Raw genomic sequence first — 26,128 nt, forward strand, 5'->3', positions numbered from 1 at the left:
GTTGGATGGCATCACTAACTCAATGGACATGAGTTTGAGCAAGCTCCAGGAGATGGTGAAGGACAGGGAAGCTGGTGTGCTGCAGTCCATGGGCGTGCAAAGAGTCGGATATGACTGAGCCACTGAACAACAACACTTTGAAACACATTAAGATCATTTATCATTGAAAATAAATGAAAGTACATGAACAAATCACCTTGACCCATTTTCTTAAGATACCTGATACTCTACCAAAGCTGGGCTTCCCAGGTGGTGTTAGTGGTAAAGAACCTGCCTGCTAATGCATTTGAGACATCCTAGGCATCGGGTTTGATCCCTGGGTCAGCAAGATCCCCTAGAGGAGGAAACGGCAACCCACTCCAGTATTCTTGCCTGGAGAATCCCATGAACAGAGGAGCCTGGCGGGCTGCAGTCCATAGAGTCGTACAGAGTCGGACACAACTGAAGCATGCATGCACTACTAAAGTTAAAGTTACTCAACAAGCTCAACATTGAAGAGTTAGCAGTCAGGACAAAGTCAGGCTACTGTAGCAAATCCCTAAGGGAGAAGGCGATGGCACCCCACTCCAGTACTCTTGCCTGGAAGATCCCATGGACGGAGGAGCCTGGTGGGCTGCAGTCCATGGGGTCACTAAGGGTCAGACACAACTGAGCAACAGACACTACTGAGCGACTTCACTTTCACTTTTCACTTTCATGCATTGGAGAAGGAAATGGCAACCCACTCCAGTGCTCTTGCCTGGAGAATCCCAGGGACGGGGGATCCTGGTGGGCTGCCGTCTATGGAGTCACACAGAGTCGGACACAACTGAAGCGACTTAGCAGCAGCAGCAAATCCCTAAAGCATAGTAGCTGAAAACAACAAAAGCTTATTTCTGGCTCATGCTACTTGTGGGTCAGTAGGGAGTCTTGGTGGTTATAGCTTCTCTGACAGAACTATCTATCTCCAATGTTACTGATCTTGATGCCAGAAGGAAAGAGGGCTTTGCAAGGTCATAGATCAGCAACTGAAGGCTTAGACATCATTTCTTCTTAAATATACTCACAGAGCTCATCATATGCAACACCCCTCCCCCCACACACAATGGGACCAGAAAGTGAAATTGTATCACACAATAGGAGATAAACAGCCATGAATATTCAGTGAACAGCATGAATGATCTTCACATAGCAATAGTTAAGCCACTTTTATTTATTCAATTTATTTATTTGGCTGTGCAGGGTCTTAGTTGTGGCATGTAAGATCTAGTTCCCTTACCAGGGATTGAACCTGGGACCCCTGCATTAGGAGCATGGAGTCTGAGCCACTGGACCACCAAGGAAGTTCCAAGCCACTTTTGGCTAAATGATCACAAAATGAGATTTTCTTAATAAAAAGATATTTCTGATATTTTAGTTAACCAGAAATCACTGTCAACTTCATGTACATTAAAAATTTCAAATTATTCAGTATATTCTTTCTTAGTGTCTAAAGATTTGGCAATGGCAGGACTTGAAGTCATCTTTATGAATATCAATTCTTAATGCCCACACTGGTAGATGTAGAAGATACAGGAGACTGTTTATAGACCACAGACCTAACTAGAAGACACATGGTGGGAGGCACAGGGCTCTCCCAGGAAGTCTTAGGGACAGGACACACAGAGTGGTTTTCCCATAGCCCACTCTGGTATCAGCATGTATTTCAGAATTCTTTAGTTTCCTACCATACTCTTCTGACCAGCTTTGATGGTATAGCAGGTGCTGTTAATGTTCTACATCTATATATAAAACATTTGGATTTCTTTACTATTTTCATGTGTACCAGCCAATGGGTGTGCTTTAACTTCCAAAAGTTATTATCTGTATCTCTTTGTCTCTTTTTTTGGAGGACTCCCCTCAGGAACTCCTTTTAAGAGCCAGATGTTCTTCAAAAGGCAATTATTACCAGTGACTGATGGATGCAGGGAAACTCAGGACATTTTTGATTGTGGTTGCTGTTCAGTCAATCAGTCATGTCTGACTCTTTGCAACCCCATGGACTTCAACACACCAGGCCTCTCTGTCCCTCACCATCTCCCAAAGTTTGCCCAAGTTGATGTCCACTGCATCAGTGATGCCATCCACCTATCTCATCCTCTGACGCCCTCCTTTCCTTCTGCCTTCAATCTTTTCCAGCATCAGGGACTTTTCCAATGAGTTAGCTGTTCACATCAGATGACCAAACTACTGGCGTTTCAACCTCAGCATCAGTCCTTCCAATTAGTATTCAAGGGTTGATTTCCCTTAAGATTGACAGGTTCGATTCTTGATTCAGAAAACTCTATACTCTGAATCTGCCTGCAATGCAGGAGACCCCAATTCAATTCTTGAGTTGGGAAGATCCACTGGAGAAGGGATAGGCTACCCACTCCAGTATTCTTGGAGTTCCCTTGTGGCTCATCTAGTAAAGAATCTGCCTGCAATGCGTGAGACCTGGGTTCAATCCCTGGGTTGGGAAGATCCCCTGGAGAAGGGAACGGCTACCAACTCCAGTATTCTGGTCTGGAGAATTCCATGGGGTCGCAAAGAATCAGACATGACTGAGTGACTTTCACTTCACTATACTCTGTCTTCAGGGCATGTCTATGGAGTTGCTTGGTCTCCTCCTTCCTGTCCTTGCTAGTCTCAGTTCCCCTCCCTACCAACCACTTCCTTTTCCAGCAATACTTCCTAATAAATGACCTTCACAGCTCCTCATTTCTGGGTCTGTTACTGAGAAAGCCAGACAAAAACCAGCCCACTCACAGCTCAAGGACAGAAAGGCTATGCAGTGCTACAGAAAGATGCCAGGATTTGGACTCGGGATACTTCAAATGACAAAGTTCCCAGTTCTGCAACTTATTAGGTGACAGCAGTCTTTATCAACTCTTCTAAAATATAGAAACAGGGACTTCCCTGCTGGTTAGGAATCTGTGCTTCCACTGCAGGGGGCACAGGTCCAATTCCCGGGTGGGGAACTAAGATCCTACACCCAGTGCTGCCAAAAATATAAAAAATAAGATGTGGAAATAATGGTACCTACCACAACATTTTGTGACAAATATATGTGACGATTACAATATATGTCAAAGCACTTTGTAAACTAAAGAATATTACACTGGGAAGAAGTTAGCTCATTAAGATAATGTGTTTCCTAGCTAATCCTTCCCCTAACCTATACTTATGACTACGTGTCCCCACTGTCTACATATAGTAGAAAATTTGTAAAGTGGCGGTTCTGGATTTTAGAATGTATCATATCACCTGGAGGGCTATTTAAAAAGTTTGATGGATGCCACCCCTAGAATTTGGATTCAGTAGGTCTGAGGTAGAGCCCAATAAGTTCCCAGGTAATATCAATTTTGCTGATGTGGAAACTTCACTTTCTTTGAGAAGGAAAACTTCAGCCACCTCTGCAGAGTGAAACTGATAAGAAGTTTACAATGGTTCTACGTTACTATAGAAAGAATTTATAGGAAACGAAGACTAAGCCTTAAAAAACGTTATTGTTCTTTCCCATGCTGTGGATATATGTCCTCATCTCATGAAATAAACAAGTGCAAATGAAGTTGGCTGTGAAGTAAACTTCCGTAGTGGAAACTCTATATTCTACCTCAATGCCATACTGACTGGCATTTAGATTTAAAAAAAAGAAGAGGTTCAGACAGTTGCCAATCTAGTGGTATGACAGATGTTAAAGTAACAAGAACAACATTTATTCACTATTGAAATGTACTAGGTGATATTTATAGCACTTTAGATACATTAATAATTTACTCCTCACAATAATCCATGAAGTTGATACTATTATCATCATTTTACAGATGAAACAACTAAATCAGAGAGCAGTCCAGAAAGTTGCCCTGTCACACAGCTAGTAATGTCAGAGATGGGGTTCCAACTCAGACTCTGTGGCACTACAGCCCAGTCTTAACAAAAACCACAAGTGCATGATGCATGACTTTTTAAAGTCATCTTAAAAAGTCATCATAAAGTCTGCCCGGTTTACAAAATTCTAACTCTATGACCTTTCTTCTTATCGGCTCCCCTTTATGTATATACCTTCCATTTCTATGTGGGCCATGTGATCAAGCGTGAAGCTACCCCAAGCAAAGGCACAGCTTCCCAGAAAGCTTGCCAACTGCTCTGCTTGCATGTGGATAATAACTCATAATGCTGGGCTATAATATAATCCTACATACAACAGTTAAATCTGGCATACACTCAGCCTGAAGAGTACCAAAACTGAGGAGGATACTAAAGCAGCACACATACTAAAACCTTGCTAATCTACTCTGTTTGGAAGATGTTCTCTGTAACATTTTTTTTTAATAAAGAAATGCACCTGTTCACTTTCAGTATATCTTATAAATGTAAAACACAAAGCAAAAACAAACTAAAATAGGGAATTCCCTGGAAGTTCAATGGTTAAGACCCTGAGCTTCCAATGCAGGGGGCATGGGTTTGATATCCCTGGTTGGGGAACTAGGATCCTACATGACTCATGGTATAGCCACAAAAAAAAAAAAAAGAGAGAGAGAGAGAACACATCAAAATGAGAGAGTCAGTTCCTAGGCAGGTTGATAAGGAGTCTAGGGGTCCCCAAGGAGAGAGGGGTCTGGAATTCTCAAGGAGGAAGAAAGGACAAACTTTTTTTCTTTCTCCACATTCCTTAGGATTATATAACAATAATGTATCCTGCCTAAGGACAGTCTCTGGATTAAACCTTCTGTTATCTTAAAATGTAAATTATGGGAGTAGACCTGGTCTTTACAAAGATGTATCCTGCCTGAGGACAGTGTTATCTTAAAATGTAAATTATGGGGGTAGGTCTGATGAGGTCTTTACAACCTCCAGACATTCTTTGGATTATATAACTTCATTGTTAACACTAGCAAGCGGGTACTCTTTCTGCCCACTTCTGATGCCTATGTCAGAAGCTTTCTCTATCTCCTTTATACTTTAATAAAACTTTATTACACAAAAGCTCTGAGCGATCAAGCCTCGTCTCTGGCCCCGGATTGAATTCTTCTCCGGGGGCCAAGAATCCCGGTGTCTTCGTGTGATTCAACAACAACCTTTCAAAAACGCATCTCTACAGCCAGAAACCAGGGGCTGAATTTAAGAGAAGGCTAATAGGATACTAAGAGCTGCAAGTCAGAAAAAGAAAGGAAGGGTGAGGAGAAAGCCAGGAAAGGCTGTGTTTGGCCTGCCTGTCCTCTTCAGAGATTAGCAGGCTAGGTAGGGACATTATTTCTCCTGTCAACATTGCAGAGTATACACTGGAAAAAAGCCCCAGGAAAGAGCTTTACAGTATATTTTAACAGAGCACAAGTGGGACTTCTGAGGTGCTGGTAATGCTGTATTTCTTGATCTGCATGCAGGTTATGTAGGTATGCTCAGTGTGTAAAAGTTCAAGTGGATAGAAACTTTGAGCTGTTCACTTCTAATACGTGCACTTTTCTGTGCATATATTCCACTTCAAAGTTTTAAAAAGCAGTTCTGTTTTTCTTACTAGCAAAAAATAATGACATACATCTGTAAAGAATCTTTTCACCACACAGTTTCTTCTACTATAGAAATTTGTTCGTGACACATTGGTCAAGCATGGTGAACAGAGGCTAGGGTCACTCACGTTCACTGAGGCCTTTGGTCCACTCTCTCCCCGCTGGACTACTTAGGCAGAGTGACATCACAATGGGAGAGGAAAGAACAGCATTTCCTCTCTAGCTTTTTAATATATATATATATATATATATAATTTATAAATTTATTTATTTTTGTCTATGCCAGGTCTTTGTTTACTGTGCAGGCCTTTTTCTGGCTGTAGGGCTGGGTGTGCACGTTTCAGTAACTCCCGCTCCCAGGCTCTAGAGGACAGGCTCAATAGTTGTGCTGCAGGGGCTGAGTCGCTCTATGGCATGATGGATCTTCCTGGCGCCACCATAGAACCTGAGTCTCCTGCGTTAGCAGGCAGATTCTGTACCACTGAGCCGACAGGGAAGCCCTCCTCTCAAGGTTTTACTTTCCTCTTTGTCCTCACTCTCTTCTTCCAAAATGTCCCCCTGTCCACCCCCATCAATCTCAGCAGCCAATTATGCAGAAGAGCAGCAGTCCCAGGAGTTGAACCCTTTGATTCAGGGCTGCCCTAGGCTGACTGTCAGGAGCAAACCCAAGCTGGTCCCACAGTACAAAAGGGATAAAAAGCACATCACATGTCTGAGGCACCCATGCACACCACACAGTACGTGCTCCGTTAACAATGACTGAATAAATGAATACATAACCCGTGGACCCAATCCAGAGTACACACCATACATGGGTGCTGAATCCAATTAAACAATAGCTGTTCTCTAGGTCTCCCCTGAGTGCTTCCAGCATTAATTCTGCATACGTGATCTTAGGTGAAGACAAACATCACCAAGTCAGCGTCCTCCACAGAGCACTGCCTTAATATTTTTTAATGTGTTCACAAGGGCTCTTTACCACCTTCTGTAATGAATCCCCTCAGGCAGTAGTCTGACAGGCAGTCAAGTAGGGCCAAGCTGCTTCAAGTCATTGGGAGTTGCAAACATTACTTTTATATAAGAAGAAAACAAGCCTGGAAGATGGAGTTTCTGTTTTTAACTCTCATTCCTGCCTAAGTGGAAAAAAGTTTTCCTGCAACTATGCTGCTAGGAGCAAATTTCCTGTTTTTAATACTGTTTAGTCTGAATGGGTCTCTAGAGACCAATCTTAATGCTGGAGAAGCAAATGAGCTGAACCCCACAACATGGTTCCAGTTTCACAGTTGGGCTCAGCAGCCCAGCTGAAGCCTATATCATTCTCAGCAATCCAAGGTCTGGTTAAAGAGATTAATTTCATGTTGATGTGAACAGCATCTGCCTCCTGCATCCCACCGGCAGGCAGCTTCCCCCTCTCGAACCACACTTTCCTCCTCCAACCCTGAAGACTGCCCTACTTTGCAAAAGATAGAGCTGCATGTTAGAATCATAAGACTTCAAACCACACTTGTCTTGTGGCGCTTCTTGTACCTCAGATCTTTATCTCAAGTCACCTCAACCAAATAAAGTGTGACTCCAGCCTTAGCCAATAGCCCTGGAACAAAGGTGCTTCTTGGTGTTGTCACAGGCACTTATTAAAGTGCATACAAAAGACAAAAAAAAAAAACTAGATGATCAAAGAGAGACCTGACAGTGTTGAGCACTTAGCTCAAAAGTCATCTGTTGGTGATGACCCAGAGATGCACTGACACAAACCTGGAGAGTCACTCAGAAACTTGGGGTGGATTTTCAAAGAAGCATAGTTGATAAACCTCTAAAAGCCCTAACAAGCTGATGAATGCCTGAGAGACTCATTCTCTCTGGTGTATAAATGCTATGTGGAAGATACTGAGCAGATGAGGTTCATCTTCATTGAAAAATAAATATTTGGAAATTAAAGCGGGTGGAATTTAGGATAGAACTAGAAAACAATATAGGATTTCATCTCATTCAAAAACATATATTAAGATTCTTCTGGATTCAAACTGGAGGTCCTGCTTTCATCTTTCCCTCCCCAACATGAAACTGGACATCCCAGGGTATTTCACAGATGAGGAAGGACCTATTTAGAAAAAGAGGTACCAAGGGCTTCCTTGGTTGCTCAGTGGTAAAGAATCCACCGGCCAATGCAGGTGACATGGGTTCAGTGCATGGTCCAGGAAGATCCCAAATGTCACGGAGCAACTAAGCCCATGCACCACAACTATTGAGCCTAGAGCCAGTGCAGCACAACTACTGAAGCCCCCAGACCCTAGAGCCCATGATCCACAACAAGAGACGCCACTGTAATGAGAAGCCAGTGCACTGCAACGAAGAGTAGCCTCCGCTCACCACAACTAGAGAAAAGCTTGTGCAGCAATGAAGACCTAGCATTGCCAAAAATAATTCAGTTCAGTTCAGTCGCTCAGTTGTGTCCGACTCTTTGCGATCCCATGGACTGCAGCACACCAGGCCTCCCTGTCTATCACCAACTCCCAGAGTTTACTCAAACTCATGTCCATTGCGTCAGTGATGCTATCCAACCATCTCATCCTCTGTCATCCCCTTCTCCTCCCACCTTCAATCTTTCCCAGCATCAGGGTCTTTTCCAATGAGTCAGCTCTTTGCGTCCGGTGGCCAAACTATTGGAATTTCAGCTTCAACATCAGTCCTTCCAATGAACACCCATGACTGGTCTCCTTTAGGATGGACTGGTTGGATCTCCTTGCAGTCCAAGGGACTCTCAAGAGTCTTCTCCAACACCACAGATCAAAAGCATCAATTCTTCAGCACTCAGCTTTCTTTATAGTCCAACTCTCACATTCATAGGTGACTACTGGAAAAACCACAGCTTTGACTAGACGGACCTTTGTTGACAAAGTAATGTCTCTGCTTTTGAATATGCTGTCTAGGTTGGTCATAACTTTCCTTCCAAGGAGTAAGTGTCTTTTAATTTCATGGCTGCAGTCACCATCTGCAGTGATTTTGGAGCCCCCAAAAATAAAGTCTGACACTGTTTCCACTGTTTCCCCATCTATTTGCCATGAAGTGATGGGACTGGATGCCATGATCTTCGTTTTCTGAATGTTGAGCTTTAAGCCAACTTTTTCACTCTCCTCTTTCACTCTCATCAACACCCAGTTGTGGATGTGACTGGTGATGGAAGCAAGGTCTGATGCTGTCATTCTCCATCAGAGGACAGACAGACTGAAAACCACAATCACAGAAAACTAACCAATCTAATCACATGGACCACAGCCTTGGCTAACTCAATGAAACTATGAGCCATGCCATGTAGGGCCACCCAAGACAGACAGGTCATGGTGGAGAGTTCTGACAAAATGTGGTCCACTGAAAACAGGAATGGAAAACCACTTCAGTATTCTTGCCTTGAGAACCCCATGAACAGTATGAAAAGGCAAAAATAATTTTTTTTTTTTTTTAAAAAAAGAGGTAACAAAAAAGGCTGACTTCCCTGGTGATCCAGTAGTTAAGACTCCACACATCCATTGTGGGTGGCACGGGTTCAATCCCTGGTCAGCGACCTAAGATCCTGCATGCCACATGGTACAGCCAAAAAATAAAGAGGTACCAGGCCATACTGAGTTGTGCCAGGAAGGAAAGGAGCAACCGGCTGGCAGGGTTAGTGCACAGATCCCAGGTTCCTTCATGGGCACATTTCACCACTTGTAAAGTCCACTTCAAAACCTGGCTACTGGGGAAGAGTGGAGAAGTAGCTCCAGAAGGAATGAAGAGGCTGAGCCAAAGCGGAAACAACACTCAACTGTGGATGTGTCTGGTGGTGAAAGTAAATTCTGATGCTATAAAGAATAATATTGCATAGGAACCTGGAATGTTAGGTTCAGGAATCAAGGTAAATTGGACATGGTCAATCAGGAAATGGCAAGAGTGAACATCGACATTTTAGGAATCAGTAAACTAAAATGGAAGGAAATGGGTGAATTTAATTCAGATGACTATTATATCTATTACTGTGGGCAAAAATCCCTTAGAAGAAATGGAGTAGCCCTCATAGTCAACAAAAGAGTCTAAAATGCAGTATTTGGGCGCTATCTCAAAAACAACAGAATGATCTCAGTTCATTTTCAAGGCAAACCATTCAACATCACAGTAATCTAAGTCTGTGCCCCAACCACTAATGCCAAAGAAGCTTAAATTCAATAGATACATAAAGATATACAAGACCTTCTAGAACTAATACCAAAAAATGATGTCCTTTTCATCATAGTGGACTGGAATGCAAAAGTAGGAAGTGAAGAGATACCTGGAGTAACAGGTAAGTTTGGCCTTGGAGTACAAAATGAAGCAGGGCAAAGGCTAATAGAATTTTGTCAAGAGAAAACACTGATCATAGCAAATACCCTCTTTCAACAACACAAGAGACGACTCTACACATGTACATCACCAGATGGTCAATACCAAAATTAGATTGATTATATTCTTTCCAGCTGAAGACAGAAAACCTCTATACAGCCAGCAAAACTAAGACCAGGAGCTAACTGTGGCTCATGAGCTCCTTATTGCAAAATTCAGGCAAAATTGAAGAAAGTAAGGAAAACCACTAGGCCATTCAGGTATAACCTAGATCAAATCCGCTTATGATCACTACAGTGCAGGTGATGAATAAATTCAAGAGATTAGACCTGGTAGACAGAGTGCCTAAAGAACTATGGATGGAGGTTCATAACATTGTACAGGAGGGGGTGACCAAAACCATCCCAAAGAAAAAGAAATGCAAAAAGGCAAAATGGTTGTCTGAGGAGGCCTTACAAATACCTGAGGAAAGAAGAGAAGCAAAAGGAAAAGGAAAAAGGGAAAGATATACCCATCTGAACGCAGAGTTCCAGAGAATAGCAAGGAGAGATAAGAAAGCCTTCTTAATTGAACACTGCAAAGAAACAGAGGAAAACAACAGAATGGGAAAGGCTAGAGATCTCATCAAGAAAATAGGAGATACCAAGGGAACATTTCATGCAGAGATGGGCACAATAAAGGACAGAAATGGCAAGAACCTAACAGAAGCAGAAGAGATTAAGAAGAGGTGGCAAGAATACACAGAAGAACTATACAGAAAAAGGTCTGAATGACCCGAACAACCACAAGAGTGTGGTCACTCACCTAGAGCCAAACATCCTGGAGTGTGAGGTCAAGTAGGCCTTAGGAAGCATCACTACAAACAAAACCAGTGGAGGTGATGGAATTCCAGCTGAGCTATTTCAAATCCTAAAAGATGATGCTGTGCAAGTGCTGCACTCAATATGTCAGCAAATTTAGAAAACTCATCAATGGCCGCAGGACTAGAAAATATCATTTTCATTCCAATCCCAAAGAAGGGCAATGCCAAACAATGTTCAAGCTATCACACAATTGCACTCATTTCACATGCTAGCAAAGTAATGCTCAAAATTCTCCAAGCTAAGCTTCAACAGTACATGAACTGAGAACTTTCAGATGTTCAAGCTGGGTTTAGAAAAGGCAGAGGAACCAAAGATCAAATTACCAGCATCTGTTGGATCACAGAAAAAGCAAGGGAATTCCAGGAAAACATCTACTTCATTGACTACACGGAAGCCTTTGACTGTGTGGATCATAACTGTGAAAAATTCTTCAAGAGATGGTAATACCAGACCACCTCACCTGCCTCCTGAGAAACCTGTATGCAGGTCAAGAAGCAACAGTTAGAACTGGACATGGAACAACAGACTGGTTCAAAATTGGGAAAGGAGTACATCAAGGCTGTATATTGTCACCATGCTTATTTAACCTATATGCAGAGTACATCATGCAAAATGTCAGGCTGGATGAATCATAAACTGGAATAAAAACTGCCAAGAGAAATGCCAACAACCTCAGATATGCAGATAATACCACTCTAATGGTAGAAAGTGAATAGGAACTAAAGAGCCTCTTGCTGAAAGTGAAATAGAGTGAAAAAGTTGGCTTAAAACTCAGCACTCAAAAAAATAAGATCATGGCATCAAGTCCCATCACTTTATGGCAAATAGATGGGGAAAAAGTGGAAACTGACAGATTTTTTTTCTTGGGCTCCAAAATCACCACTGATGGTGACTGCAGTAATGAAATTAATGGACACGTGCTCCTTAGAAAGTTAGACAAGTCTAGACAGTGTAATAAAAGCAGAGATTTCACTTTGCTGACAAAGGTCTGTATAGTCAAAGCTATGGTTATTGCAGTAGTCATGTATGGATATGAGAGTTGGACCATAAAGAAGGCTGAGTGCCAAAGAATTGATGCTTTCAAATTGTGGTGCTGGAGAAGACTCTTCAGAATCCCTTGGACAGCAAGATCAAACCAGTCAATCTTTAGAAATCAACCCTGAATATTAATTGGAAGCTGAAGCTCCAAGACTTTGGCCACCTGATGCAGAGGGTCAACTCATTGGAAAAGACCATGATGCTTGGAAAGAATGAGGGCAGGAGGAGAAGGGGGCGACAGGGGATGAGATGGTTGGATGACATCACCAATTCAATGGACGTGAGTTTGAGCAAACTTCAGGAGATAGTGAAGGACAAGGAAGCCTGGTATGCTGCAGTCCATGGCGTCACAAAGAGTCGGATGTGACTTAATGACTAAACAATAACAACATCTTGGGTCAGAATAGGTAAAACGAAGCATCCATTTGCTATAAAGTAGGAGCTATTTCTTGCATCTCAGAAAGTGACTGGGTCAACTAGAGTTATTTGAGGGGTTCAATAGAAAACACCCTGACTCCACCTGTAGACAGCACTTGCTTCAGACACAAAATTTAAAATAGATGGTGTTCTCCGTATCTCAGAGAAAAGCATCAACAGGGAGGATTGAAACCACATTCCTCATTATGGTTCCTCGATCCTTTCTTATGATAAATGCAAAGTTCAACAATTCAAATTCTTCTAATTGTCAGCTAATTCATATCATACTTCAAATATCAGAGGCAAGCGCATAGTCAGGAGGAGTTAGGGCACACAACCGGTGGCAGGGGTAGTGGAAAGAGCAAGGGCTTTGCAGACACCAGATCTGGGTTTCAATCCGGACTCCATCTCTTAGTGTGGACCTAAAGAACTTACCCTAACCTCTTTGAGCCCTGTTTTTCACATCTATAGAACAGAGATGGTAATAACCCACTTTATGGGGTTGCTGTTTAAGAGTGAATGAGAGGAATTAGGCACTCAGTTCAGTACCTGGAATACAGTAGGTTCTCAAAATGTGGTATTTTTTTCTTTCTTGCCACTTATAGGATTCATGAGAACATTCTCCAAAATTAAACATTATTTTTCCAAACCCTGAAATCGAGTCTCTAAACTCCATGCAAATGGTGCCAGATGCTTATTAAAGAAGGAAGCTGCTTCTATTTTCTCAAAAATCTTTAATGTGGGAAGGAAAGGAAAAGCAATACCAGCCAGAACCCACTACATGTTTGTGCTTTAAACCATAACACCACCACAAGCAAGATGGGGTTAGTTTAATAAGGAAGGAATAGTAAAGAGAAAAAGAAAAAGCAACTGAGGGTTTCCATTTCGGTGAGATCTCTTCTCATCTGAGCAGAACCACTACCTCTACCAACAGCATGGAAGCCACACTGGCTCTTTCCCCACATCAACTCAGCACATATCCCCAGAAAGCTTTTCAACTTTGTCTAACCGCCCAACTACAGAGGAAAGAGTTGAGCAATGAAATGACTAACAAAGGAATAATCTCCCACTGCCAGGAAAAGAAGCAAGAAAAATGAGTTTGCGCACACACTTCTTTTACCCTTCTGCTCCTACGGACCAGACGCAAGGGACTGTTTGTATACAAACAATCATCTTATGAGTGAGTCCAACCAGTTCTGCCCTGAAACCAACTTCCTAGCAGCTCTGCCTTTTCCAGCTTCTAAATACAGACTGGGAGATGCCTGGGCACATCTGGTCACCATTTGATTTCAGGCTTCTATTGTGTTCATCTGTGGGGGGAGGTGAATCTATAAATAGCTCATACTCCTCTGCCTCACACTTGAAAATTGAGAAACCATCCACTCTGCCTTTCCTGCAGAGAGAAGAGAGGTTTTTACTGAACCCAGCTCTCTTGTAATGATCAGAAATCAAGTTAATATTCTGTACAGCCAGGCTCAATCAAATGATTCATAAACCTATTTTATAAGACTAAGTGGTATCTAGAATGAAACCAGAAGGGAGTGAAATCAAGTAAAGATGAGTGAATGACTCATGTGATGCTTTTGAGAAGTCACTGATCTTTTTGGAAACTCACCAAATTGTGTAGTTAAATCCATGAATGTGAACCACCACCTTCAAGTCTTAAGGCCCTTCTCGCCTTTGGAAAAGAACTACATGTTTAAATCCTATTCAGTACTGAAAAGAGAAATCACCCTGTGGACTAGACTTGTTGACAACACCCCCACTCCCAATGAAAAAAGGCTAACCTCTCTCTTCAAGATTTTTCAAATGTTTAATAAAATACTTGCACACTGTAAGATAATTAACTCTATGTACCTGTCTCCCTCAAGAACTAAGTTTTTCATGGGTAAGTACAATGTCTAACTCTTATGGATTATTTCCAGTGCCTTGCACAATTCTTGGCTTATTTTTCAGTAGATGTAGGTTGAATGAAGAAGGTGAAATAATCACATATTATAGGATCTTAGTGAACTTTCACAAATAAGACATCAAACTTAATGTTGATTTAATGGAGAGGTAAGAGAAAAGGGTTAAAAGGTAAAAGCAAACAAAAAAAAGATATAAACACATTATTTCCCTTCATCCCCACACCTGTACAGGATTCTGCATGTGTCTATGCTAAGTTGCTTCAGTCCTGTCCAACTCTATGAGACTCTACCGTCTTTCACCTTCCAGGCTCCTCTGTCCATGGGATTCTCCAGGCAAGAATACTGGAGTGGGTTGCTATGACCTCCTCCAGGGGATCTTCCCAACCCAGGGATAGAACCTCACTCTCTTAAATCTCCTGCATTAGCAGGCAGATTCTGTACCATTAGCATCACCTGACCCACTCCAGTGTTCTTGCCTGGAGAATCCCAGGGACGGCGGAGCCTGGTGGGCTGCCGTCTATGGGGTCGCACAGAGTTGCACACAACTGAAGCGCTTAGCAGCACCACCACCACCACCACCTGGGAAGCCCCTGCTCAGGATTCTAAAAAGGCTATTTTTGCTGGAAGCTGAGCTTATGCAAATATGTGTAAACCACAGACTAATTAGAGCCAAGACACAATAATGACCACCCCTAACTTCAGATCTTGGAAAAGAAACTTCTGAAACCTATATATAGTCCTGGCACAAAAGTACAAATAGATCAATGAAATAAAATAATTTTAAAAGAGACCCCAGGTATACCCAGGAATTAAGCAAATGATAAAAATGGCTTTTTCATATTGTTCCAGAAAGGGGGACCCCTTCCAGGGCCCAAAAGGGGTTTTTTCCCTAATACTCAAAAATGAATTGTCCAGGGAGACACACGTGCTGACAAAACAAGAGACTTTATTGGGAAGGGGTGCCTGGGCAGAGAGCAGGAAGGTGTGGGAACCCAGGAGGACTGCTCTGCCATGTGGCTTGCAGTCTCAGGTATTATGGTGATGGGATTAGTTTCCAGGTTGTTTCTGGCCAATCATTTTGACTCAGTGTCCTTCCTGGTTGCTCAGCCAAGACGGATGCCAGTGAGAAGGATTCTGGGAGGTGGTAAGACAGGTGGCATCTCCTTTTGACCTTTCCAGAACTATTCCTATTAGTGGTGGCTTATTAGTTCCATGTTCCTAGTAAGGAACCTCCTGTCATAAAATAACTCATCCAAATGGTTACTATGGTGCCTGGCCAGGATGGGAAGCTTCAGTCAGTGTGTTTCCCCTAACATTATTAGCGGAGAAAGGACGGATGTTCAAGCCCCACCTCATTTCCTTCACCAAAAAAATTCAAATGGATCAAATATTTAAATTAAGAAGATAAATTCATTAGTATACCAGGAAAAAAAATAGCAAATACTTTCATAACTTCAGAATGGCAGGCCCTTCTAAGCTTAATATACCAGAAAGCCACAGAGAAAGGTCAATAAATTTGACTACATTTAAACACACACACAGGGGAAAAATTACAAAATCAAAACAAAAGTAAACAGAGAAAACAATTGCAACATCTATGACATGGAACATTTTCCTTAATATTCTAACTGCTCTTAAAAATAAGAGAAAGATGAACAGTACAGTAGAAAAATGGGGAAAAATACATGAACACATAATTCACAGGGAAGAAAGTATACAAATGGCTCAGAAACATAGAGAAATGCTCATCAAATATAACATAAAGAAAAGCTAAAAATAGGATACCATTTCTAATAAGACAGGCAAAGATTAAAGAGTTTGATAACACCTAGTATTGACAAGGAATGTGGTAAAGTATTCTGATACACTACTGTTAAGCATGTAAATTGGTATAATCTTTTGGGAAGGAAATTAGACAAAAATACATTGAAATTTAAAATATACTACTTTCCGAACAAGCAGCTATACTACTAGAAATTAAAGACGCTCACTCTAGTATTACAGAGAACAGCAGACACATAATATAATACATATTATATAATATCAGGAATCCATAATTATGGAATTATAATTATATATAATATATTCAAACCATACATCACTAGAAAAATAATTAAACTACAATACCTTTGTACGATGGAATTCTATATAGCATTAAAACAATGAGGTAGAACAATAGGTATTGCCAATAAATTAGGGCCAAGATAAGGTGATAAAGTAAAGCCAGTAGAAAATAAAATATACAGTGTAAGCCTGTTAGTACTTTTTTTTTTTTTTTTTCAAAGATAAGTGGTTACCTCTGAAGAATGAGACCAGTTTGGGGTTTTACATTATACCCTTCTGGACTGTTTGAACATTTTCCAGTTAGCTTGTATCATCTTTATAGCAAAATATTTTAATTAATTAATCTACTAACACATTTTATGCAGCTGTCTGCTTTCTGCTGAGCAAAGAACTAGAGAGAGACCAGTCCCATTTCTTTCCCGACACTTTCTGAACCCTTTTCGGAACACTGCACTTAGCAGGGGCCTTTTGTTGGTCAGCTGGACTGGCTCCCCGCAAACAGGACCACTGAAAGGTGCTGAGAGGGGACCAGACACAGGCTCACTGTGCAAGTATGTGGAGAGAGTTCAGCACCTGGACATGCAGACCAGGTGGCTCCCACTGGAGAAGCTTACTGTTATCAGTCTGCCTGTGAACACGTGTCCACTGTGGTGGACACACAGACCTTTTGTTCAAAGGGCTGTTCTTCATTTTACATCCTCTTGTTCGGGTGATTTTGCAAATCAGTTTTTCCAAAAATCCTCAAAGTGATCGTCTCCATCATCATGCCTCTCATCTTCAAGCAATCAACTGACAATCCTTGTAAATCCAGGACAAATTCAAGTGTAAAGGAAGTGGAGTATAGGGCAACTTCTCAGCACTGCAGGAACAGCAAGGACATGTCTCAGGATCTCTATCTGTATTTATGCTTAGGCTGCCCCAAGTTTCCAGCTGACTATCAAGCTTTGGGCATGCCACTCCTATACACAACCTCTCTCCCCAGGCTAAATCTCAAGGACTCCAGATAGTACCAGAAATTCCTTGTTACCCTTGGCTCACAGAGGAGAAAAAAAAAAAATCCAAACAAGCTTTTGCATCTTATAAGATTTCTCTCATTTCTGCTGTTCATTTTTGTACAGACATCCAGCACTAACAGCAAGGATTAAGTGTCAAGGATCTCAGTTCTTCAGATTTTTTTGTAAGTCTAAAAGCTACCCTTTAAAGACTGACAATCAAGTTTCTAGAGAGGGGAAAAAAGGAGTTTAGATGAAGCCAAAAGAATGACCTTATTCCTTTAAAATCCAGCCCATGGACATGCTTATGGAGCCAAGCAGCTGTGCTGTTGGCAGAGGGAATGTGCTGAAATGAAACACTCATGGTAATCTCCCTTCCCCCACTCAGGCCTGCAGAGCCCCATCCAATTATTGCACAAAAAGGCTTTTTCTTATAAAATTCTCTCCCTTCTACTTCTGTCTCCATCTTGGTTGGGAAGAACTAGCACTAGCAATGGAATGTACACAGCTCTGCAAATATTCATGAGAAAATCCTTTGACGCCCACACGCTCCCTTGCTGCCCTAGCACATATATGCATTAGGGAAAGGGATGCACAGAGAAATTCATAGATGTCTGTGGCTCTCTAGCTTAGGCAAACTGCAAGGCCTTCTCAAAACAGGCCACAAGGTTTAGGAAGGCAGAGTCCTGCTTGTCTCTCATCCATTGAACCATAAATGAAATTATCAATCCGCTAACCACTGATTGATCATTTAAGACGTGTAGCACTGGAAATACAGAAACAAAGAGAACTATGTATAAATAGCACAGCATTTGAGAGCTTGGAGTTCGGAATCACACAGTCAAAGGTTTGAATCCTGGCTCCACTACTTGATTGTGTGACCTTCAAGCAAGCTACTCAACCTATCCGAGCCTGTTCCTATACCCAAATTAGAAATGATTATCTACTGTAAAAAATGATATAATCCTAACCCCTCTGTAAACTCTCAAATTCCTTCTCACCTTAGTTTCTTCTTCATGTTTTCCCCTTCTCCTGCTCCTCCAGGGTCCCTCTTTAGTTTCAGTAACTCTTCCACCTTCTTTCCTCTTCTCGAAAGCCTTCATTCACATTCCAAGTACAGCAGAAACAACAAAAGTGAGGGTCATACTCCTCTCTGCCTCACCCTACTTACTTTCTGAGGCAGGAGGTCATAGGTCAATTATCATCTTATAATGGGTTGCAGTCCCCAGACAGAAATGTTATTTCTGTGGAAGCAGTAAGTAGCCCCCAGCCTGGTCACAATGTTGTTGTCGTTGTTCAGTCGCTAAGTCGTGTCTGACTCTTTGCAACCCCATGAACTGCAGCACACAAGGCTTCCCTGTCCTTCACTATCTCTCTGAGTTTGCTCAAACTTATGTCCATTGAGTCAGTGATGCCATCCAACCATCTCATCCTTTGTTGTCCCCTTCTCTTCTTGCCCTCAATATTTCCCAGCATCAGAGTCTTTTTCAATGAGTCAGCTCTTCCCATCAGGTGGCCACAACACTGGAGCTTCAGCTTCAGCATCAGCCCTTCCAATTAAAGGGTTGATTTCCTTTAGAATTGACTGTTTTGATCTCCTTGCTGTGCAAGGGACTCTCAAGAGTCTTCTCCAGCACCACAGTTTGAAAGCATCCGTTCCTTGGTGCTCAGCCTTCTTTATGGCCCAACTCTCACATCCATACATGATCACTGGAAAAACCATAGCTTTGACTATACAGACCTTTGTGGCAAAGTGATGTCTCTGCTTTTTAATATGCTGTCTAGGTTTGTCATAGCTATTCTTCTAAGGAGCAAATGTCTTAATTTTGTGGCTGCAGTTACCGTCTGCATTGATTTTGGAGCCCAAGAAAATGAAATCTGTCATTGTTTCCACATTTTCCCCATCTATTTGCCATGAAGTGATAGGACTGGATGCCATGATCTTAGTTTTTTGAATGCTGAATTTTAAGCCAGCTTTTTCACTCTCCTCTTTCACCTTCATCAACAGGCTCTTTAGTTCCTCTCTGCTTTCTGCCATTAACATGGTATCCTCTGCATATGTGAAGTTGTTAATATTTCTCCCAGCAATCTTGATTCCAGCCTGCGATTCATTCAGCCTGGCATTTCTCATGATATACTCTGCATATAAGTTAAATAAGCAGGGTGACAATTTACAGCTTTGAGGTACTCCTTTCCCAATTATGAACCAGTCCGTTGTTCCACATCCAGTTCTAACTGTTGCTTCTTGTTCTGCATACAGGTTTCTCAGGAGGCAAGTAATGAGGTCTGGTATTCCCATTTCATCAAGAATATTCCATATTGGAGAAGGAAATGGCAACCCACTCCAGTATTCTTGCCTGGAAAAGTCCATGGACAGAGGAGCCTGGCTGGCTGCAGTCCATGGGGTTACATGACTGAGCATGTGTGCATGAGGGTGGAGGGTCACGGGTTGGTAGCAATAAACTGGTAGAACTAAAAAAGAAAAAAAAAAAAAGAATATTCCATAGTTTGTGGAACTGCTCAAATTGAAGAAAGTAGGGAAAATCACTAGGCCATTCAGGTATGACCTAAATTAAATCCTTTATGATTATACAGTGGAGGTGACAAATAGATTCAAGGGACTAGATCTGGTAGACAGAGTGCCCAAAAAACTATGAATGGAGGTTCATAACATTGTACAGGAGGTGGTAACCAAAACCATTCCCAAGAAAAAGAAATGTAAGAAGGCAAAGTGGTTGTCTGAGGAGGCCTTACAAATAGCTGAGAAAAGAAGTGAAAGGCAAAGGAGAAAGGGAAAGATATACCCAAGAGAATAGCAAGGAGAGATAAGAAAGCCTTCTTAAGGTGAACAATGCAAAGAAATAGAGGAAAACAACAGAATGGGAAAGACTAGAGACCTCTTAAGAAAACTGGACATACCAAAGGAACATTTCATGCAAGGATAGGCATAATAAAGGACAAAACTGGCAAGGACCTAACAGAAGCAGAAGAAATTAAGGAAAGGTGGCAAGAATGCACAGAAGAACTGTACAAAAAAGCATATGTCACATTAGAGAACCTATAATAGTAGGCGTTCAATGCCGCCACATACTACTAGATGGCTACAATGCTATGTCCTCATCTTGATGGAGTACAGAGCCAGGGAGAGGCCCAGTCTCAAGAACAAGATCTTTCCTTGGGATTCTGCTAAGCAGCACACTTCCTGCCCTGCAGGAAACTCTGTGTTGCAGTTCACGACCCTGTCGCTAGAATAAGCAACAGACATTTCCATACAACATCAAGCACAATTCTGGACTAGCCAAAAAGAAAAAAACACCCTATAATTGCTATTTTTGTCTCTCTATGCCTTTATCCTTCAAATATGTGTCATGACAGTCTCTAGTATTTCTTCTAACACCAAAATTCTGGAATTCTAAAGTCAAAACTATTTAGCTGGATTCAAAAACTCTGCACAAGGTACTCTTCATGTCCTAATTACAAACAGTCTTTTGTAATTTAATCCAAAATTTCTCTATTTTTTCCTTTTCTTTTTTTTTTTTTTTTGGCTGTGCTGCACAGCTTGCGGAAACTCAGTTGCCTGACCAGGGATTCAACCTGTGCCCTCAGCAATGAAAGCGCAGAGTACAAACCACTGGATGGCCAGGGAATTCTCTTCTATTTTCTCCTAATGGCAATGAAGACCAGCTTGTTCTAATGCTGCATAAACTTAAAATCATCATGCTCCATACTTGCAAAGCACTATTGTCACCTGTCTTGCCTGTCTCCGGAGCAATGTTCCTTCATTAAATAATCACACACATGGCGTGCACTACACTGACAGTAGCTTTCCTCTTGGTTCCTGAAGCTGGCCCTTTAATCATTTTGGGATGTGTGGGGTTTTCCTCTGAAGCCTTTCCAGGTGCCTAACATCCTTAAACTGGAGTCCAGGACTGGAGAGTACGTTCACCAAAGAACCTGTAACACAAACATACATGCATGCATGCACGTCACACACACACACTCACTGCCTCCATCCTGGCCCCTGCCAGGGCTCTTTGAGGGTAAGCAAGGATGGTCTTTATGTGTTGTGTGACGTTCAGCGTATTGTGGACATGTAAACAACAACAAACACAATCACAGTGCTACTAGAATTTCAGTTTTGAATTTGGTAGTTGTGGGGAGGAAATCTCTGCTCACTCACACAATTTTTCATGTAGAAAAGCTACAGGCATTTTAGGCATTGTGTTTTAGCCAAATAACAAAAGCACTTTAAAATAAAGATTCCCAGGAGTATAGAAGCAATTACGTCCCACAAGGGCTGGGTGGTTTTTTGTTCCTGATTGGCTTTCTGTTGACTCAGTCTGCACTTGTTTTGACAGCCACTCACAGTCCTTGGTGGGTAAAGCTGAGCTAATGCTCTTCATGGAAATTTTTACAAACACGTAATCACCCAAACACAACATGCTTGAGCGGAGGACTCCCGCTCCAACAGATGTTCCTGACCAGGAGGAAGGGAGGGAAGTTAATTTTCCAAGTGGAGCATGCTGGTCCCAGAAGTGAGCACAAGAGATTCAAAGAAAAGATTTTCAAAACTAGTTCAGCTCTTATAAAGAAGCATGAGCCTTGCTTCTCTTGTACTGTGATAGTGATAATCACAGCCCAAGCCACAACACTCATGACCTCATTTACTCAACTTCTAGTTGCCAAACCCTAGACTGAATACTTCACATCATTCTTTCTTTCCTCCTCACAGTAACTCCAGCTAAAAAAACTAAGAGAGGTTAAGTTATCTGTCTGAAGAAAGCCAGCTAATAAGTGGCTGTGCCTGAATTCAAATCCAGTTCTAACTTCAAGAGTGCTCAGTCACTCGTAATGTCTAACTCTTTGTGACCCTGTGGACTGTAGCCCACCAGGTTACTCTGTCCATGGAATTCTCCAGGCAAGAATACTGGAGTGGATTGCCATGTCCTTCTCCAATACATTGAATGGGGGTACCCAAATCTGAAGTCTGTAAATGAATTCATCTCTAAGTAAGGTTATGGCAAAATCAACAAGAAGTGAATTGCCCTGATGGATAACACATTGATTGCACAATCTCTTGGGAAATATGGCATCATCTGCATGGAGAATATGAATCATGACATCTATATGTTGGAAAATGTTTCAAAGAAGCAAGCAGCTTCCTGTGACCCTTTAAATGTCTTCTCCATTAGGAGGAATGAAGAAAAAGACCACCCATTTTGTAGAAGGTGGAGATGCTGGCAACTGGGAAGACTAGATCAACAGGCTTATTAGAAGGATGAACTAAGGTATCTACCATAATTATTTTTGCAATCTAGTCAGTTAATAAATAACGATTGCTTTCAAACTGAAAAAAAAAAAAATGGAATGCTGATGTCCATTACCCCACGATTCTGATGTCAAATCAGATAGTATAATCCCCTGCCAATCCCTATTCACCATAACCTTTTCTCTCTCTTTCCCATCATCCTTTCTCCTCAATTTTCCTTCTCTTCCTTTTACTATATACCTCTTTTTATATTTTTATAAAAGAATATGAACTTTGCAATCAGATGATCCTGCATTCAAATCCAAGACTCATTTTCTTGTTGTATGACTTTGAGCAGATCATATAATCTCTTTAAGCCTAAATTTCCCCAACTACTGAAAGAGGATAAAATCTTCTCCATTTCAAGTTGAAACAGTGGAAACAGATAACACGTAGAAAGAGAGAACCAGGTCACTAGTAGACTAAACGAGAATTGTTTAATGTTGAGAGTCGGTGAGGCTTGGTGGACATGACACACAATTTAGAGCCGGACTGTCTTGGGTTTGAATCCTTGCTTCACTACTTATTCACTGGCTAAATGACTCAGGTAAGCCTTGTAACCTTTCATGCCTCAGTTTCCTTATCTATAAAACAGAGTAAAAACATATGTTTGATAGATTTTGGGGACAGAGTCAAATGAAATGATAAACATTTAGGATCTATAGATAATTAACAAGGAAGCTGCCTCTCAGAAGAACTTATAGTTGACTTGCTCTCTACAGGCTCATATTTGTTGACATCTGATCTATGTGTTTAAGTGTGTCACCATTAAGGTCTGGGAAGTGCTAAAGCACTAAGGAATTTTAATCTTGAACTAATTTTTTGAGGCTGTAACAAAAGCATAAAGAGAGGAGGTAGAATGACACAACGCAATGCAAAGGCCACCAGAGCAAGCAAGGTTCTAGTCCTGCTTGGGCATTAACTGCCTGTATAAGCCTATGTTAGTTATACTTTGTATCTGGAACATAAGAGGGTTGGCCTAGAAGACGGGCCTTGTCTGAAAACATTTTTGATTGTCATATTTGGGACTACTACCAGCATCTAGAGACTAGAGGCCAGTGACACTGCTAAAGATCCTACAGTGCCCAGGACAGATTCCTCACAACAAAGAATTACACAGCCAGAATATTAATAGTGCTGAGGTTGGGAAAACCTGGCCTGGATGACTGCTAGGTTCCCTTCAAGCTCTAACATTCTAAAAGACCATGAGGAGGAGGCAGCACCAACACCAAATAGGTGGATTCTCATCAACTTCTATCATGCAATGGTTTATGATGTCGCTCAAAAGCCCCCTAAGACCAGTGGGGAATATTTCAACGCAGATATCTGGATATTTTGAAATCAGTGCTGTATTTCTGAGGGTGATGACAGTCCTTCCTTCATAAAAGGAGGTACAGTCCTCCAGGGACTTGGTCCCTCACTCTTTAGAGTTAGAATTAATGTTTTCAAAGCCATAAGATTCCTTTGGGGCAAGAAAATTATTTACATGAGTCTGAATCAAGGTCAGATTACAAACCACAGCAGAGGTGAATCTCAAGTATTCAATACATCATGCTAAGTGAAGTAAGCCAGACTCAAGAGGCTACCTACTGTTATATTACACTTTTACAGCATTATGAAGCAGATAAAACTGTAGGGACGAAAACACTGCCAGGGGCTAGGTGGTTAAGGAGAACAGTCTGACTACAAAGAGGCATGGAAGATTTGCTGGATGATGCACAATATGATCAGAAAGACAGTAGAAAGGACTGCTGTATTTTGGGAGAGGAAGAACCAGATGACATATAAACTCTTTCCTACGCCAAGTCCTATTTTATAACAATCCGCCTCTCCTAACCCTGGTGACCGCAGAGCCATACTGATTAGGGTTAAAAGTCTGGACTCCAATTTCTGTCAGTGATGAATCCCTCCAAACAAATCAGGTGGATCTGAGTGTTGACAACATTCTGGAAACTCTGGCCCTTCTCCAGCCTGTGACAGAGATTCCTTTCCTTCCCGCTCATATACTACCCAATGAATGCCTTAGACTTTTAGTAAACAAACCAGGATAAATTTCAGGAGGCAGTGGTTTTATCTCTCTGCACAGGCTTCCTGTCCAAATCCCATTTGATCTTTCCACTGAATTTCAAATCAGGCAACAGAAGAGGAATCACATTTATGAATTCCCCTCCTCTATGGGCTTCTGGGTTTCCACTAGATAATTTTTACACGCTTAAGCTACATAAATACAAAATATGAGCCTCAAAACAAAATTATACCTGTACAGTGTACACTAAATGGTGATTTTTGTTTTGTTTACATATACTTCCCAGATTATCTATCAAATGTTACACAAAATAGTTAATGTTTCTTATGTGCAGAACAGTCCTAGGTATGCCATGGCCAAGAAGAATGGAAGGAGCCATTGGAATGCTCACACTTTCTTCTAGAGACCACTGTCTTCAATGCCACAGATACAGTCACAACTGTGAACTGCTTTAGGAGTACCATCCTCTTACTTAACAGTCAGTTCCTTTCCTGGCTCTTCTTGGAGGATCTCAGTGGAACAATATGAACACCAGTAAACTAGTTACCTCATACATGCTTGAGTATTGGGATAAAAGTCCAGGACCACAAGACAAGCCTGGATCTGCAAGAGCCCTCATCCTTCAAAGGACAGAGAAGGCTTTGTCAGGGCCAGGTAATACCCACACTGCACCTGCTAAGCAACTTCACTTTCACTTTTCACTTTCATGCATTGGAGAAGGAAATGGCAGCCCACTCCAGTGTTCTTGCCTGGAGAATCCCAGGGACGGGGGAGCCTGGTGGGCTGCTGTCTATGGGGTCGCACAGAGTCGGACACGACTGAAGCGACTTAGCAGCAGCAGCACCTGCTAAGCATTTATGGCAAATAAATTGTGACTACAAAAGTGAGGTGCTCATATTATAACAGAAGGGACCAACGAAAATAACAAATCCCACAGTGGTCTAGGATCTTGTTTCCACGTGGTCCCCTCAAAAGGGAAGGATGGGGAATTATACTTCCATGATTTAGAACTATCCAATCATCTTCAGAAGTCTCCACTAGCAGAAAAATCAGTACCAGTAGACCTTGGAGATGTTACAGGTCTGGCTCCAGACCAACACAATAAAGTGAATAATTGCAACAAAGGCAGTCACGTGAATTTTTTGGTTTCCTAGTGCATACCAATGGAGAAGGCAATGGCACCCCACTCCAGTACTCTTGCCTGGAAAATCCTATGGACAGAGGAGCCTGGTAGGCTGCAGTCCATGGGGTCGCGATGAGTCAGGAATGACTGAGTGACTTCAATTTCACTTTTCATTTTCATGCATTGGAGAAGGAAATGGCGACCCACTCCAGTGTTCTTGCCTGGAGAAAACCAGGGACAGGGGAGCCTGGTGGGCTGCCGTCTATGGGGTCACACAGAGTCAGACACGACCGAAGCAACTTAGCAGTGCATACCAAAGACATATTTACACATATTGCCGTCTACTAAGTACAATAGCAGTATGTTTATAAACAATGAACAAATCTTAATTAGAAAATTCTTTAAGACTAAAAAATACTAACCATCATCTGAGTCCTCAGTGAGTCATAGTGGTGACATGACCAGAGATAACCACAAAAATGGAATAATAATTTAAAAAATTTAAACATTATGAGAATTACCAAAATGTC

The 26,128-nt window shown here is 41.7% G+C and overlaps 1 protein-coding gene across 10 annotated transcripts in view; it reads right to left on the reverse strand.

Moving 5' to 3' along the window:
• STARD9 (StAR related lipid transfer domain containing 9) overlaps positions 1-26,128 on the reverse strand; it is a 118,234-nt gene that overhangs the window by 84,092 nt on the left and 8,014 nt on the right. The gene's annotated exons all lie outside the window — the stretch shown is intronic.

This window comes from Bubalus bubalis, chromosome 11 (assembly GCF_019923935.1).
Source record: "Bubalus bubalis isolate 160015118507 breed Murrah chromosome 11, NDDB_SH_1, whole genome shotgun sequence".
NCBI lineage: Eukaryota > Metazoa > Chordata > Mammalia > Artiodactyla > Bovidae > Bubalus > Bubalus bubalis.